General features: G+C 46.6%; 1 pseudogene; it reads right to left on the reverse strand.

Annotated features, from left to right (window-relative positions):
- LOC8065162 lies at nucleotides 4,106-6,024 on the reverse strand (annotated as a pseudogene).

Consider the following 7,962-nt stretch of genomic DNA (forward strand, 5'->3'; position numbering starts at 1 on the left):
AGCGTCCGATGAGTGTTCCTCAGCGAGAAACACTCCCGCGACTTCTCTAATTTTCCTACCGACGCACTAGAAAATATACACTTCATTTTCTCGAAAAGCGCCGAATCCCGCCGAGCTTGCGAGGCGGGAGGGAGAGAGGAACCCATCCTCTCTCTACTCTTCAAACTCCACCTCCTTCTCAAAGTGTGCTAACACCACAACGTGTGAACCAACATGTGCACGTGTGTTAGCATTTTGACAAACATTTTCTTCGAAGGAGTTAAGTTAGCTCGCTAGGTTCTAAATGCATGCACAAGAACAATGACACCTAGTGGCACTCTATAACCGCTTAGCCAAAGAATTCCCCTCTTTATAGTACGACTATCTATCCTAAATGTGATCACACCCTCTATGGTGTCTTGATCACCAAAACCAAAACCCTAAGCAATACCTTTGCCTTGAACTCCATAGGGTTTTGTTTTTCTCTTTCTTCTTTTGCATGTTGAGCACTTGATCATCTTGTGGTCATCACCATCGTCACCATGATCATCTCTTGCTCCATCACTTGGCATGTACCAACCTCATTAAGTCTACACATACTTAGCATAGAGGTTAGTACAAGGGTTTCATCAATTATCCAAAACCAAACTAGGGCTTTCAATCACGCCTTATAAGATTTTGAGCAAGATGTCTCGTGCACCACCGGTGATGTATTTGGCCATAACCAGGCATTTCTTCTTCTACATCATTCATAATGCCGGCATGCCTATCTGATATCACACAAACGTCACGCCCCACTCCAATGACATGTTTTCTAACTAGTCTTAGGAACCAACACCAACTATCTGTGTCCTCCTTCCGAACAATCGCAAAGGCCAATGGGACAAGCTGGTCTTCTGCATCTGTCCCAATACAAATAAGCATTGGCCTTCAAATTTCCCTGTAAGAAATGTCCCATCAATTGAGACAACAGGTCTGCAATGCTTAAATGCTTCGATGCTCAGCCCGAACACCCAAAAGGCCCTACCAAAAATCTGGCTCCCATTCCTTGTTTCACCTTATTTAGGTAAATACTCAACGTGCATCCCTGGATTGACAGCTCTCATTGCATTCAACATTACAGGTAAGCGCTCATATGCTTCTTCCCAATTTCCAAAGATTATTTCAAGTGCACGTTGCTTTGCTCTCCATGCTTTCCCATACTTCACATAGTAATTGTAAAGTTGGAATATTGTCTCAACTAACGCAGACACCGTAATGGTTGGCATATGCTTCACTATGCGGCATAATTGCCTTGCAATGAACCTAGAATTAAGCTGCAAATGGCTATCCTCTGCCTCAGCAGTGGCACAAACATGTGGTTGTTTCACTGAGGTAATCTTCCATTTTCCTGCCTTTGTCTTTCTAGCACATACTCTCCAACCACACAAATGTTCTTCACAAGCAACAGTGTACCTCTTTTCCTTGAAGGAATTAATGACCCTAAAAGGACGGTGGTGGAGAATGGAGTACTCTTGCAACCAGGATTTTAACTCATCCATGGTACCAAACAATAGACCCTTCCGTATGATGAGACAACCACTAACATCAGGGACTGTATCACTTTGCCCTCCATCAGCTACTGCCCTATGACCATGGCTAAGGTCCTCGAAATCACCAACTACTGGATCTCTCTCAGGCAAAACCCTCCTCAATATATCTAATTCCCTAGCATTCAGCCGACGAACATGACGATCGTCATCAGAGTCTTCAGCCGTCTCATCAACAAATATTTCATCATCTCCAGCTACATTGGTATCAACCCGATTTGTAGCCGTAGCATCACCAAAATCTTCTTCGCCACTAAGATCATCTTCGTTGCTAAGTTCATCCTCAATGGATTCATCTCCGCTCGCATCGTCTACATCTTCTTCTACATCACCGGGTACATAAGACACATCCTCGTCATCACTATCTACGTCTAACTCACAATCAGCGGGCGTGTTGTCATTATCATCTTCATCGTCCTCAAACCACCCTTGACCATGCTCGGGCAATCCTAACCCTTCACAATCACCGTAGGCATCTTTGTCGGGTGATACTTTACCTATGCGAGCGAGGGAGGTTGGGCATGCCTCATTGTGGTCATTTCCTACACCGGACTCCTTACTAACCACTAAATCCAAGGAACGAACTTCAGAGGACAATACAACTGCCTTATAATTATTCCATTCAGGCTTGGTACTAATTTTGAGCAACCGCTTGATCCTTGGACCATTGGACGAACCCACATCTATCACCCCTTCTAACTGAACATGCATATCTACGACATTCCATCGTAACCTTTCTTTCAATGCCTCCACTAACTGGGACAAAGAGGGTGACTCAGAAAAAATAAGCAGCTCCTCACTCATATCTTTAAATTTCAAACTATCATCTCTTGTCCTAACAACACAGCCTCCATGATGCAACCTCACTAATCTATCCATCTACAGCCAACACACAACATTTGTTGTCACATAACAAAATATAATTATTTAACCAACATAAGAATGTAAAAATTCACTTTCCATAATTACTAATCCACAACACTATATAAATCGTTCACAGAAATGTCCCAACAAAACTTATACAAACCATGAACTACCACAGTCATTATTACACATAACATGGAAATTTATCAATTACCAATACTACATAAAAACCTAACCACAACACAATGTGAAGCAATACATATTCACTGTCAAGCAACTATGGTACAAACAACGTGAACCAATTAGTCAAAATCATACATTGCACACCTACATGACAAAAACAAACCCTAACACCAACATCCTAGGGTTCATCAACTAAATAACCAATGCAACTAAATATAGCCGGATAGAATGGAAGAGAAGAAGAAGTATTACCTCGAGCACGCGACAATGGGAGAGATCTGGCCTCCTAGGGCGAGTTACAAGGCCTAGGGTTCATAGGGCGCTCGGGGTTGGAGGGAGAACAGAGGGAGGCGACGGGGAAAGAATGGAGGGAGGAGGAAGAAGGGGGCGCGCGACGGGTTATTTGCCCCGAAGTTTGGCGTTGAGTCGGCCAGCGCCGAAGTATGAGGCTCGGCGTTAAAGGACTCAATGCCGAGCTTTTGGGCCATCCGCCTACGTGGGCCGTGGCGGGCTGTTCGACGAAACCTCGGCGTCAGCTGATTAAACGCCGAACTTTCAAACAAGGCGTTCCTTCACTTATCGCCGACATGTGTGGGCCATGCTGCATGGCTACCAGAGTCGTCGCTGACGTGGCACAAGTTCGGCGTCAACTGACAGTGCGCCTAAGTGCCTGGCTTCGGCGTCTTGTCCTAACACGCCGAAAAATGGTCTATTCTTAGAAAATGTTTCGCGAGGGGTCTATTTGTAGAAAAAATTCTAAAAAAGGACCAAAATGCAAAAATTTGCCAGTTCAGTTTCCAGTCCAGGCCAAAACGAACAAGCATTCCAATTCTTGCCTGGCTTCGAAACGAGCCATGGCAATAAACCTGAATGGGCCCTGGAACCGGTCATTCTGGCCTAACTGAACGAGACCTAAATCAAAGAGTCCGGTGATATAAGAATCAAAGCAACCATTGTTATATGTGCAAGTGATCATGGTTTGTCCCAGATCATCTTTAAGACTGATTCGACAATTCTAGTTGATGCTCTACAATCTCGCTCTTATGATTTTTCAGCTTGTGGCGTGTTGTTTAGAGAAGCAAAATTTCTGATGTCTATGATTTTTATTCGAGCTGATGTTGTTCATGTGCCACGCTCTAGCAATATGTGTGCACATGAGCTTGCTCGAATTGGGTTGAGTTGAGATCCGGATCGTTCGCATGTTTGGATTGATCCCCTCCTAGAGTTTGTACGAGAACTGGTGTCTTATGATGTAAATGATTCTTTCCAGATATAATAAAGTGCAAACTTTTTTAAAAAAAAAAGTGGGCAGTGTGACCTTAAGCCGCTTTACCGCAAGAGGAGCTAGGTAGGATGTCACACTGCATAATGGAGTGGGTCATATAGCTAGTGACACTTGATTTATGGGTAATTGTGTGAACCTCGCCTCATCGCTAGCGACTAGTTTTTATGCCACGTCAAATAGCTAGTTACGAAAGCACTGCTGGGGATGACCTTAGCCCTGTTTATTTTGTCTTAAAACCATGGAGATTGGGAGGGATTAAAACCCCTACAAGTTAAAATCCTCCTCAATCCAGTCCCCTGATCTAGGGATGAACTGAAAAGGCCTAGAAATCCAACGCAATATGTATATGCCCAGCACTGCTTGTTCGTTTGGCTAGAAATATCTGGACCATTTAAATATGTCTCGAGATTTGTGCTGCTACACTTTTCCATACTATTTCACATTTTTTTTACTGTTTCACACTGACTCTGCGCACCAGGTGCGCGCGGAGCGGTTTCTTCATGACAGTGGTGAACTCGCGAGTCTCGGCGAAATCCACCTCGTTGCCGGGCACCTCTTTCCATTCGAATTCCCTAACCAAGTTGGCCACGAAGTACTCCAAGTGAAGCATGGCGATGCCAAGCCCGGCGCAAATTCGCCGCCCGGCGCCGAAAGGCATCATCTTGATCTCCCTGCTGCCAGTGACGTCCACGCCCTCACCGTCGCCGCCTGCCAGGAACCGCTCCGGCACGAACTCCATGGGCCTGTCCCACTCCCGCTCGTCCCAGCCCATCTCTGCCACCGTGAAGTTCACCGACGCGCCCTTGGGGATCAGGTACCCGCCGACCTCCATGTCCTCCGCCGCCTTGTGCGACAGCACGAAGTGTGCAGGGGGGTGACGGCGCAGTCCCTCGAGGACGACGGCCTTCAGATACGGCATCTTCTGCGTGTCCTCCTCGCCGACCCCCTCTTGCTCGTCGCCGCACGTCGCCTTGATCTCATTGTAGAGCTTCTCCTGTGTGTCCGGGTTCTTGACCAGCTCGGCCATGATCCACTGCAGCGCGGTGGACGTCGTGTCGGTCCCTGCGCCGAGGAACTCGGAGCAGAGGTTGGACATCTCGTCGTCAGTGAGCGCGCGGTCCCCCTCTTCAGGGAGCCTGATGTCGAGCAGCGTGTCCACGTACGAGTGCCCGAGCGTCGTAGTCTCCTCTTCTGGCGCCACCACGGCGGCATCACCTTGGTTCTTGAGCTGCTGCTGCCGCTTGCGAACTCGGCGCGCATCGATCAGTGGCACGAAGAGCTCCTTCTGCCGCTGTCGAGAGGCGAGCCCCGTCTGGAGGCGGCCGCGGAAGAGGATCTTGGTCAGAGCCGGCCAGAACGCGAACAGGCTCGAGTTCTTGGCCACGAACATGAGCCAGCCATACTGAGCAGACGCGATGGTGCGCACCGCTGGCTCGTCGAGGCGCTCGCCGAAGCACATGAGCACGAGGAGGCAGAACATGGCGTACCGGAACGTCTCCATCACGGGGGGTGGCGCCTCAGCTCTCGCCTGGGCCTCCTCGGCCTCCCGCCCGAGCTTCTCCGCGAGCACGCGGCGCACCCACGCGCGCGCCGGCGCGAAGAGCTTCACCCGCGACGGGTGCAGCGTCTCGGCGACGAGGTTGCGCCGCAGGAGGCGCCACACGGGCCCGTAGCTCGACCGCAAGATGGTGTTGTCGCTCTCCCCCAGGAGCGCGCGCGTGACCGCGGGGCGGTCGGCGAGCGCGGCCCCGCTCTGGACCAGCGCCGCGTGCGCGATGCGGCGGTCAGCGATGAAGATCGACAGGCTCGACCCTGCCCGCAGAGATACGACGGGGCCGTAGCGCGCGACGAGGCGCCGGAGCAGCGCCTCCACGTCGGACGAGTAGCGCCTCAGTAACAGCAGGTTGCCGATGAACCGATGAACGGCAGACCCGGTGGGCCCGGAGGGAGCCGAGCGCCGTTCTTGCCCTTGCGGGGCCCGTGCTGCTTTCCAAACAGGACGGCGACGAGGGGCAGGAGGAGGAGGGCGGCGACGACTAGGAGCTGTGCGGCCATGGCCAAGTCTTCTTGCTCTGCTTTGCCTAATTGCCGCCTCGGTCTATCTGAGGTCTACGCCGAGCAGGGGAGGAAGTGAAGTAGACTCTCAAAGTGCCCATCGACGTCTGGCTGATGGAAATTGATTCCTTTGACATTTCCTCTTTTTTTTAGAGGATTCCTTTGACATCTTTTTCTACAAAAAAAAAAACAGAATCGGATGTAAGTGCTAGCTTTGTTAGTTCTGTTCCTGTGCTGCTTTTGGGCTATGTCAATTCTTCAATATTGTATTATGTTTCCTCTGCTCATTGTATGCTCGTGCACAGCTTGTGAGTTTGAGTAGAGCTCTAAGCCATTGAAACAAACAACCCCACAGTATCTAGAAAATAATACAGGCCACCAAGTCGCTGGTAGAATCCTATATAATCAGGAGTGACTGTCTCTGAAGTTTGTGTGGTTGTCTGTCCTTAGCTTCAAGGCAGTTAAATATTGCAATTATAGCGCGGTTTTGGACGATGCAAGGGATGGTGTTTGGCTAGAGGAGTTATTGTTTGTGGTTGTTTCTAAACGACAATGATAATGATTTGTTGATTCACCGTTTTGTGTTTTACAGATCAAGTTTCAGCAATTTATTGTTTAATGAATTTCTTACATTGCAGCTGAGTTTGTACTATTTTCTTGTATTGAATTAAATTTTCCTATCGCACTTTAACAGAAATGTGCTAGTTCTATTTTGATTTGCTTGCATATGAGTTTAGATTTAAAAATATTGAAATTGCTATATGATACCCGGCTGAGTTTAGTATTCCTTGATGTATGCTTTGTGGGTTTTGTTGTCTTTTTAGAAGTATGCCATTCATGCTGTGCATTAACTGATTCCCTCCTCCCCCTTCTAAGTGTTCATTGTAGCTTCTTTACCTAATTTATCTTTCAGTTTTCATATTCAGTTTGCACTAATTTATTCGCTTTTTTTTAGCAAGTTCAGAAAGCAATGTTTGTTCAGTTACATTTTATTTAGGTTCAGGTTTAGATAGTTAAGTTTTCAGTTTGCAGTAATTAGTTCAATGTATTTCGACTGACTATTTCATTTTTGTTTATGCTCAGTTTTAGCTTGTTCAAAAAGCTATGTTTTGTTTAGTGATCTCCATGCGCCTTCACCGTGTTTATTGATGTAACTAGCCAGGATCTCGTCCTCCTCTTTGGTCCACCTGCCCTTCTCCATCCCCACCTTCTCGCAGCATGGTGCTCTCCGCATCCGTACTAGATTCTACTCAGTTTGGGAGAGAAGAGGAGAGCGAGGAGGAGGTCACTCACAAAGAGAGAGAGAGAGAGAGAGAGATATCACTACTGCAAGTTAACTTTCAGTTTAGTATAGTTTATTTTTCAGTTTAGTTTCAGTTTGAGTTTTGTTTACTTTACTTTTCAGTTTTTTTTTTCACATTTGTTTTGTCTGTGTCTCTATCTAAAGTCAACTAATGTTCATTGACTCAGTCACCCTTGTAGTAGCTATAGGCGTGTTTGTTGAATAAATTCCGTCTATGGCTTGTTCAGCCTAGTTTCACCTTCCACGATTCTTGGAACAAGTTACTACTATATAGAAGCTGTGAGCATACCAGGCACTCGGCCTTGTTCAGATCCAAAAAAATATTATGATTTTGACACTATAGCATTTTCGTTTTTTATTTGACAAACGTTTTCCAATCATAGAGTAATTGGGCTTAAAAAATTCATCACCCGATTTACAGGTAAACTGTACAATTAGTTATTTTTTTATCTATATTTAATACTCCATAGATGTGCCGCAAGATTCGATGTGATAAGGAATCTTGTAAACTTTTAGGTTTTTGAGTGCATCTAAACAGGCTCTCAGTTTTGTATAGTTTATTTTTCTGTTTATTTTCAGTTTTGTTTCATTTTATTTTCATTATGTTTTGATGGATGTCTCTGTCTCAAGTCAACTGATGTTCATTGACTCAGTCAGTTTGTTTGGATGGATGGATCGTTATTGTTTGGTTAATCAAGTAACCA

Source organism: Sorghum bicolor, chromosome 1 (genome assembly GCF_000003195.3).
Source record: "Sorghum bicolor cultivar BTx623 chromosome 1, Sorghum_bicolor_NCBIv3, whole genome shotgun sequence".
NCBI classification, from domain to species: domain Eukaryota; kingdom Viridiplantae; phylum Streptophyta; class Magnoliopsida; order Poales; family Poaceae; genus Sorghum; species Sorghum bicolor.